Source organism: Coptis chinensis, chromosome 2 (assembly GCF_015680905.1).
Source record: "Coptis chinensis isolate HL-2020 chromosome 2, ASM1568090v1, whole genome shotgun sequence".
Taxonomy (NCBI): Eukaryota; Viridiplantae; Streptophyta; class Magnoliopsida; order Ranunculales; family Ranunculaceae; genus Coptis; species Coptis chinensis.
This window is the reverse complement of record NC_141457.1, coordinates 87,079,183-87,088,030: the sequence shown is the minus strand read 5'-3', so window position 1 is coordinate 87,088,030 and position 8,848 is coordinate 87,079,183. Positions and strand designations below refer to the sequence as shown.

Below are 8,848 nucleotides of genomic sequence, written 5' to 3'. Positions count from 1 at the left end.
TGTGGGTGCGTAACACCTTCCCACATTGTACCTTGACTCCCAAACCCAATAATCATCTAGTTTCGAGGGTTAGTCCTTCACATAGGTTTTACTCAACTTTTCCTTAATAAAGTTAGTGGCGACTCTAAAATCAATTGCATAGACCTAGGTACACATTTTTGTGCGTACACATTCCAATTAATTTCAAAGGCGTGAACGGTCAGTATCTATCGGTTATATGCGCTTTTACAATTAAGAATTTACTTATATTGTTTGTATGCAAAAAAGGTAAAGGATTGTTGTAATTAAGTTGCAACTTTGGTATCATGTCAAGTATAAGGTGGAGAAGTACAATTCACTAGAATTGTCCTAGCACGTATGGCCTATCGCGGAGGAATCTAGATTAGCCTATGTGTGCTTGCTTATATGCATATCCTTAACGGAGCTTATATTACTTTTAGTATCAAAGGAGGTGATGTTTTAGATGAGTATGGGAATACACTGGTCGAAATTACTTATATAACTGAGGAATCCGTCGATTAAGCAAGCTTTTAAGTTATAAAATCTTGCTATATATTTGAGAGGCGTGAAACGCAGTTGTGGGAAGCGGCTAAGCTATAGGATTTGAATGTATAATTAATTTGATTAGCTCTTAACCTTGGTCTTAGTGAATTGGAGTTAGTCTTAATTGTTCGGAAGTGATTGTGTTATGAATTCCACTTTCCCAGATATGTGAATCGTGAAATGAATTTGTTAGTAAAAGAAATATGGTGAACATTGTAATACCAATAGGCTTTGTGTTAAATTTGGGTCAGAAGTGGAAACAGTTAAGAACCAATTGCACATGAAATCTCTTTAAATTTCACAAGATACACCTCCACTCTACTATTCATTTCCAAATTATGATTTTTGTTTTTGTTTTTATTGAATGAGTATACGAGTAGGAGAAAAATGTAGTTCCAGTATGCAAACAAATAAACCCTTTTCGCTTTTTCATGAATTTAGTATGTTTACTATTGTGTTTATTATTCGTATAATTAATTTCTTTGAATCTAATACTCACCAAAGCTATATTTTATTTATATTTTTTTTCCATTGGTTGGAATACAAATGAAAGTTGTAAAAGTGATATGTGGTTATCATAATATCGAGGGAAAACTCTGTTGTCAGATATGGCAGATCAAGGAATTAAGCCTAAGCTAGCACTGTGACATATAACACTCTCATTGATGCCTATGGACGAGCAGGCAGGTATCCTGGCAGGATTCTTTGTTTTTTTTTTTATCTTTTGTATTAGTCTGTGCAGTCTCGAGCTTTTTGCTTTCTTAAAGTTCAAGTGATTCGGTGTATTGATTTTGTTGTTTATTTTGTTAAAAGATATGGGGAGATGGAATCAACACTCATGGAGATGCTCCATGAGCGGGAATGTGAGCCTGATGTATGGACCATGAACGTAACACTCAGAGCCTTTGGTGGCAGTGGGCAAATCGAAACAATGGAGAGTTGTTACGAGAAGTTCTAGAACTCTGGTATTCGTCCTAACATTAAGACATTCAATATACTTTTGTATTCCTATGGGAAGGTTGGGAGCTATGAGAAAATGAGTGCTGTGATGGAGTACATGCAAAAGTACTACTTCTCATGGAAAATTGTGACCTGCAATGTGGTTATAGATGCATTCGGGAGGGCTGGGGATCTAAAGCAGATGGAGTACCTGTTCAGGTTGATGTGAAGTGAGAAAATCAAACCCAACTGCATCACGTTGAGCTCGCTTGTAAAGGCATATGGGAGAGCAGGATCTGCAGAGAAGATTGGAAGCGTATTAAGGTTTATTGAGAACTAAGATGTGACGTTAGATACTACATTTTTCAATTGTTTGCTTGATGCATATGGGCGAATGGGTTGCCTCGCAAAGATGAAAGAGGCATCGGAAATAATGATAGAGAGAGGTTGTAAAGCTGATAGAATTACCTATAGCACCATGATCAAAGCTTATGCTAGCAATGGTATCACCAGCCGAGCTAAGAACTTGAGGATATGATCAGCAAGAGGAAAAACGACTCAAGAGAAACTGGGGTAGCTTGATTTCTGGTATATGCATCTTGCTTTCACTTGCAAGGCTGGTTAAGAGGCACAAATTGATGGGTTTGAAGTCTCACAATACAACCTGAGTAGCTACATACAAATGAATAACTTGCAGGAATCTTCTCAGGAAGTTTCTGCAGAGGCATAAGCACAATTTTCGCTTCCACTACTGACTACCCTCAGGAATTAGCATAGATAATGTATCAACCTGACAACCTGAGTGCCAAAGGCATACTTTTTGTATGTATTATAATGAATTTGAAATGTATCAAGTAGATAAAAGGCCAACAACTGTACCAAGTATTCTGTCAGATAGATATATAATTTGTTATAAAAAAGGTTACAACTACTTAACAAAGCTGATCCAAGCTAGTTCAATTCAATAGATGCTACTGTTAGATTCATTTCTATTTCCTCTTGATAACTATGTTCACATTCTCTTCAATAAGTTTTGTGTATCGTTCATGTGCAGAGCACGTGTATTGTGCTAGTATATATAAAAAGTAAACATCAACTTTAAGTGGAATTGATGTACCAACTAACCCATCTTTTAACATTTTGCAAGTACTTCACCTTTTCAACATTTCTCAAATTTTAATTTGTGTATTCTTTCTTGTTGTACACTATGGAGTGTAGCTATTAACTCTTTAACGATATGAAACTACGGCAAGGCCGGCTCAAGCCAAGATGTGGCCTTAATTAGGTCAGGCATTTATTTCCTAGGCCATCTATAATCACCATAAAAATTCACTATATATTCACAATTTTATTATAAATTAAGAGCCAAAATCTAGTATCAAGACACAAATCAAACGAAAATGACAAGAACATAACCAAATAAACATCGAAACTATAAATAAATAAAATAATAGATTCATATTGAAATAATAATAATAATAATAATCAAGTTTCACAAGAATTGCGAGTATTAGATGATAAATTGATGATTAACCGTTTATTAGAACTCAAAGAGTGAAATTGCCAAATGGTTAAACTTGAAATTGGTGAAATAGAACAAGTGAGAGAGAAAGATTTAATGAAAGAAGTGTAATGTTAACTTTTTTAATTAAGACAGTTTAATTAAGAGAGAAGAAGAAAAGGCATAGAATGTGAAGATTCTTTCACTAAAGGTGGGATTTCCCCATTTGTTTTTATTATTCCATTAAAACAATTTGATTAAATGAGCACACTTCTACAAAAACTAAAATTACTATGCACTTGTAGCCATTTGATTCATATTAATACTTCAAGATGTCATTTGTGCAGTGGACTATTGGATTGTGTACACTCCAAATTAATTCAATCCGAAATTTAGTGCGAGGATAGAAAATCCATTTGTAAACAAATTGACTATCATATTCTTTTTTGGTGTTTTTTTCTTTATAAAATTAGGTAATAATAAACAAATATGTGGATAAATTAGAAAATATGAGGCCTTCCAAATTTGAGGCCTTAGGTGGCCACCTAACTCGCCTAAGAGTTGAGCTGACATTGAAACTACGAACAAATGAACCGGTGATCTGCCAGATTAGTTGGATTTATGCATGCAGAGCGGATAGCACTACTCTATAATCTCCTTTCAACAATATAAACTTTAGCACAATAACTAAGTTTCAAAATTGTCACATATTATGCTGAAACCAACCTCGTGACTATTGCTGAAAAAAATTACCAAGCTATTTATGTAAAGATTTTTACTTGAGACACAATTAAGCTTATAAACATGCATGTACATCCACACCGATGTCAGCATCGAGTTAAAATCACATATTATGTGAAAAGCGATAGACTATTGCACGATTAGACTGACAATATGCACATCTATTTTTTTATATACAAGAAAATGGGCTTAAGGCTCTAATTCTAGTTTTTATTACGGTCTAGACTCTAGACCAGTGGGATTTCAAATAATTTATTAGGACAAATTATTAGTTTATAAACATTAAAAAAAAAAAAAAATCTAGAGTACATAGGTTGTACCTGTACTCTCAAATCTGGGCCCTCTAATAACCAAAAGGTGAGGGTGTATTGCCCCACAAAGTATATAACCAAGGGATGAGATGCCAGCGCACCCATACATCCCGTGTACTCTAGAACTGCTAAAAAAAACTTGTTTTCTATTTTTAATCATTAATAAGGACATGTCAAGGTTGACTTGACCTTTTCCTTATTTCTTTTTTCCAACTTTGCCCTTCTTTATATTTTAGAAAGATAAAGATCGAGAGAGTATAACACATCCAGCCCTTAACGAAAAAAGAAATAAAGGAAATTGATTGAGCGAACACAGATCAAGTCGTTGTCCAATTTCTCCATTAGATTGAAGACTGAAGTTGTCTAAGTGATTCTTCTAAATTTCAATCATCAATTATGAATTATCCAAGTTCATTTTTTTTACCCTTCATTCAATTCTCTTGGTTTTGATTTTTTTTAATTCATTTTATTGTTTGTTGAGATTCAACGGTTTAGTTTCACTATTTTTTTTTTTTTGTTATATATTTTCTTACTTTAGCTTAGATTTCGCTAGTTTCTTTAAAAGTGTAAGTGTTTAGAGTTGCCTCACTTTTTTTTTTTTTTTTTTTATATATCTTCTTACTTTAGCTTAGATTTCCGTTAGTTTCTTTAAAAGTATAAATGTTTAGAGTTGCTCGAATAGTTGCATTATGAGGGCTGATATGCACTAACAACTATGCATACTTTTTTGATGAAATATGATTATGATTATATGTTGTTTTAATATTGTGTATTGTGTAATCTAATCATACTTAGCTCAATTACAATCATTTTGATCTCTTTATGTTTTTTTTGGAAGTGTGTTTCCTTTAAAAAAAAAATGCATTACAGGGAAGGTTTTGGTGTTGAATCATTTGTTTTTTTTTGGTTTTAGTGTTTTTATATTCACTACTACATATTTTCTTATTAGCCACGGTAGGTGAAAGAGTATATCCCACGGTTTCACAATAACAGTGGCTAATAGGCATTTGTCACAGTAAGAATAGCTTTTCTAATTTCGGCACAAGCAAATGCCACTAGTATCATAAAATAGTGGCATATAAAGTGTCTTATACCACGAAACGACCCAATATCACCTAATTTGTGCTTTGACATTCATATACCCCACCGTTTCAACAAAAACGGTGGCTAATGTTTTGCAAAATAGCCTGGATACCGTGGACAAAGGTAGCCTACCAAAACCCAAAACCCCACGCCCTAAAAAAAAAGGGAAAAAAGGAAAAGAAAAAGGGGGCAAAAAACGCGCTAAAACTTACTCTTTTCAACTTCCCAAACTTACTCTTTTCAACTTCCAAAACTCTTTCTTTCCTTCAACTTCTATCAGTCTTTTTTTGCCCTTCAACTTCTATTGGTCTCTCATCGTCCACTAGGGTTCTTCACCACTCTCCCCAATTTCGGCTCTCAGGTAATTGTTTTTTGCTCTATTTAAATTCAATTTTGGCTGTAAAAAACTAATTTTTTTTTACTTTATATCGGCTCTCAACTAATTTTTTTTGGAGAATAGATAGGTTATGTTATGTTGTGGTCCAGGTTTAACTTTGCTCAATCTTTTCTTTAGATGTTTTAAAAAAATAGATTTCCCTCGCTATTGTCCTTCATCAGTTTAGTTGATGTTTATTTTATATTTATATTTTTCTTTTTGTGAATTTGTTGAAAGGTTTTAGCTCTCACCGAATACTTGCCTTTTAGTATCCTGGTAAAACTTGTAGTTGTCTAGTGATGGCATGTAGTTGCTTGTATAGTGGCCCGGCAGTTCATGTTTACAGTTTTTGTTAGTGGCTTAAGGTGTTTGACTGAATGAGTAAGAGATGGAGACTGTTCTCGTACATAAATTGATTTTAGAAGCTCTTATGCTTGTTGTTTTACTATTAGTTTGCAAGTTTGCTTATTGTTGATTGATATATTGGGCAGGAACGCCTGGCTGATCGTGATTTGAGTTGACAAATAGATAAACACTCAACGATAAAAAGATTACTAGCTTTCAATTTGTTTATTGTGTGTGTGTGTCTCTTTTGCAAAGTTAGGGTACTGAATATTATGATTGCTAGGATTTTCTGATATCAAGACCCTAATCTTAATGCGACACTTAGCTATTTTATTTTATTCTACCAAGTATCTAGGTGGCTGGCCGGGCACATGTAAGGAAAGAAGGAATTTCCCCATTCATACGCCTAAATCCATTCCCACGCTACACTTTTGGCACCTTAGGTTGATTAGTACAAGGTTATATTATATGTTTGTATTTGCTTCAACCACTAGATTGAGCCAAAATCTATGAATTGCGTGCTTTTATCTTGCTTAATCACCTTTTTTTTCATGTGTATGCAGTACTTGTGTATTGAATTTATGACATTGAGTATGGATAAACCTTGGATGTCTATAGATAGACTGCCTGATGAATATGAGGAAGGGGTCAAGTATTTTATAAAATGTGCTGGAAAGCATGCAAGCCCAGACAATCTTAATTTCATAAGATGCCCATGCCTTAATTGTGGGAACCACTTGCATAAGAGTTTGAACGATATCAGGGATCATCTGTTTCATGTTGGTTTTGAAAAAAGTTACAAAACGTGGATATGGCATGGGGAAAAGCCTCACAGTGGAAAGTCCCGAAGTGTCAACACGTATGAACCTCCATGTCAAGACTTTGATATGGAAACCCCATGTGATTTTGGGGACACGGTTAGAATGGTTAATGATGCATATGAGAGTTTCACGGGGAATCCTAAAAAGCTTTGTAAATTGCTTGAAGATGCTGAGAAACCTTTGTACAAAGGTTGCAAAAGCTATACAAAGTTATCATCCCTTGTGGAATTGTTCAACCTGAAAGCCAGTAGTGGGTGGTCAGACACGAGTTTTACCAAGCTATTGAAGGTGTTGGGAAAAATGTTGTCGGATAATAACAAAGTGCCACAATCCATGACCAAAGCTAGAATTATTTTGTCTACATTTGGAATGGAAGTTCAAAAAATACATGCATGTCCCAATGATTGCATACTTTACAGAGGAGATGAGTACAAGGATTTAACTAGTTGTCCAACTTGTGGAACGTCGAGATATCAGGAAAAGAAGGGTAAAGCGCTTGCGAAAGTTCACTACACCATAACAGCCTATTTGTAACGGATATACATCCGTTACAAAAATATTAGTAACGGTTATTTTCCGTCGACACAAAAGCGTGACAAATATTTGTAACGGATAGTTGTAACATTTATTAACCGTTACAAATGTTACTAACGGTTATAAAGTGTTACCGAAATTAATTTCAGTAACGGATACCTAACCGTTATAATTTATTAGTAACGGTTACCTAATTTGTTTAAGCGTCACTTTGTTTTTCTATTGCTAACGGTTATTTATCCGTTACTAACGAATTGTCATTGTTAAAAAAAAATTTGTTGCTAACGGTTTTTATCCGTTACTAATGAAGTTTCTTTGTATAAAAAAAAATTCTGTTGCTAACTGTCTGTATCCATTGCTAACTAATTTTCATTGAATAAAAAAAAATGTGGGCCACCTATACTAGAGAGAGACAGGAGAAGAAGAGAGTGGAGAGAAGACCTGGAGTGTAGGAACGTACATTGAGAGTGGAGAGAAGACCTGGCGCGCTGGAGTGGAGGCGTGAGATAGTTGAAAGTGAGGAACTATCATCAGTAGAGCTCCCTTCAAAAGAGGCAGTGTTTTGTAATTGTTAATAAAACAACTCACTTTACGAATATTGGCCAAGTTTCCTCCACCTCTCCCCATCACTTTACCAACAACATTTGCAGGAATCAACATCTCAGCTGTTGAGGGAAGTTAACAACCTGAACAAGGAACAAGCGGTTCCAATAATATACAACATATTTGAAAAAATAGTAAGCATAATCAACAAATAAGCATAAAATACATACCCTGCATATGGCTTTGATGAATATGAACCATAGCCATTATCCCCAACCTTGCAAAAGAATGAGATCCAAGAAATAACAAAAGTTAAAATCACGATTCCAAAAGATGAAATTGCTGAAGGAGATCGTTCAGAAGAAATCATGTAAACAAATTACAACAAACTCATCAATTGGATAAGTAGCAGACCTTAGTATACGGATAGACCTTGAATCCCAGGAGAATCGCGATTGGCATGCCAATAACATAGAAGGCTGCCAAATTAGTCCACACGGCCAAGTGTTGCCACCCATATCCTCTTGACACCCCTGCAAAGTCAAATATTGTGCATCAGAAACAATTAGAGTGGAAGAAAAGAATTTACCATATACCATTTGCATATTACTCTCACTTGATAAAACTCCTTGTGCAGAATAAAATAATATGGAAATCGCTAGTAGGGGAGTCATTGAAGCGAAGTCTTTCTTAACTACAGGGCTGTTACTAAAAGCACTGGCCCAAAGATTATGACCAAAGATAAGAGATAGAACAACTACAAGAGCAAGAAAGATTGAAAGCTTGAGTGTCACTAACACAGCATTCTTTGCTCTATTAGCATTCCCCGCTCCCAACTCATTTGAAATTCGCGTGCTGTCACAATAAGTCTATACTTTAGTACACTATCTAACAGTATAGGTAAGTTTTTACAGGGAGTGACTCTCAAGGACAAAAATGCCGAAAAAGTAACTCTCAAGGACACCTTTTTATTTTTGTAACTCACAAGGACCGGGTAGATGAAAGGTCAAGTATACCCTTGACGCGAAATAAAAAACGGATCGGGTAGATGAAATGTCAAGTATACCCTTAACACAAAATAATTAACATCCCGGCCTAGACGAAACGACCC

The 8,848-nt window shown here is 35.0% G+C and overlaps 1 long non-coding RNA gene across 1 annotated transcript; it reads right to left on the bottom strand.

The window, feature by feature from the left end:
• Positions 1 to 7,630: 7,630 nt before the first annotated feature.
• Positions 7,631 to 8,273, bottom strand: LOC147518604 (uncharacterized). Its single transcript, XR_015214088.1, has 3 exons — positions 8,170 to 8,273; positions 7,968 to 8,014; positions 7,631 to 7,880 (listed from the first exon to the last, which is right to left on the bottom strand). It is a non-coding gene; the product is annotated as an uncharacterized LOC147518604 (long non-coding RNA).
• Between the last annotated feature and the right edge of the window lie 575 nt (positions 8,274 to 8,848).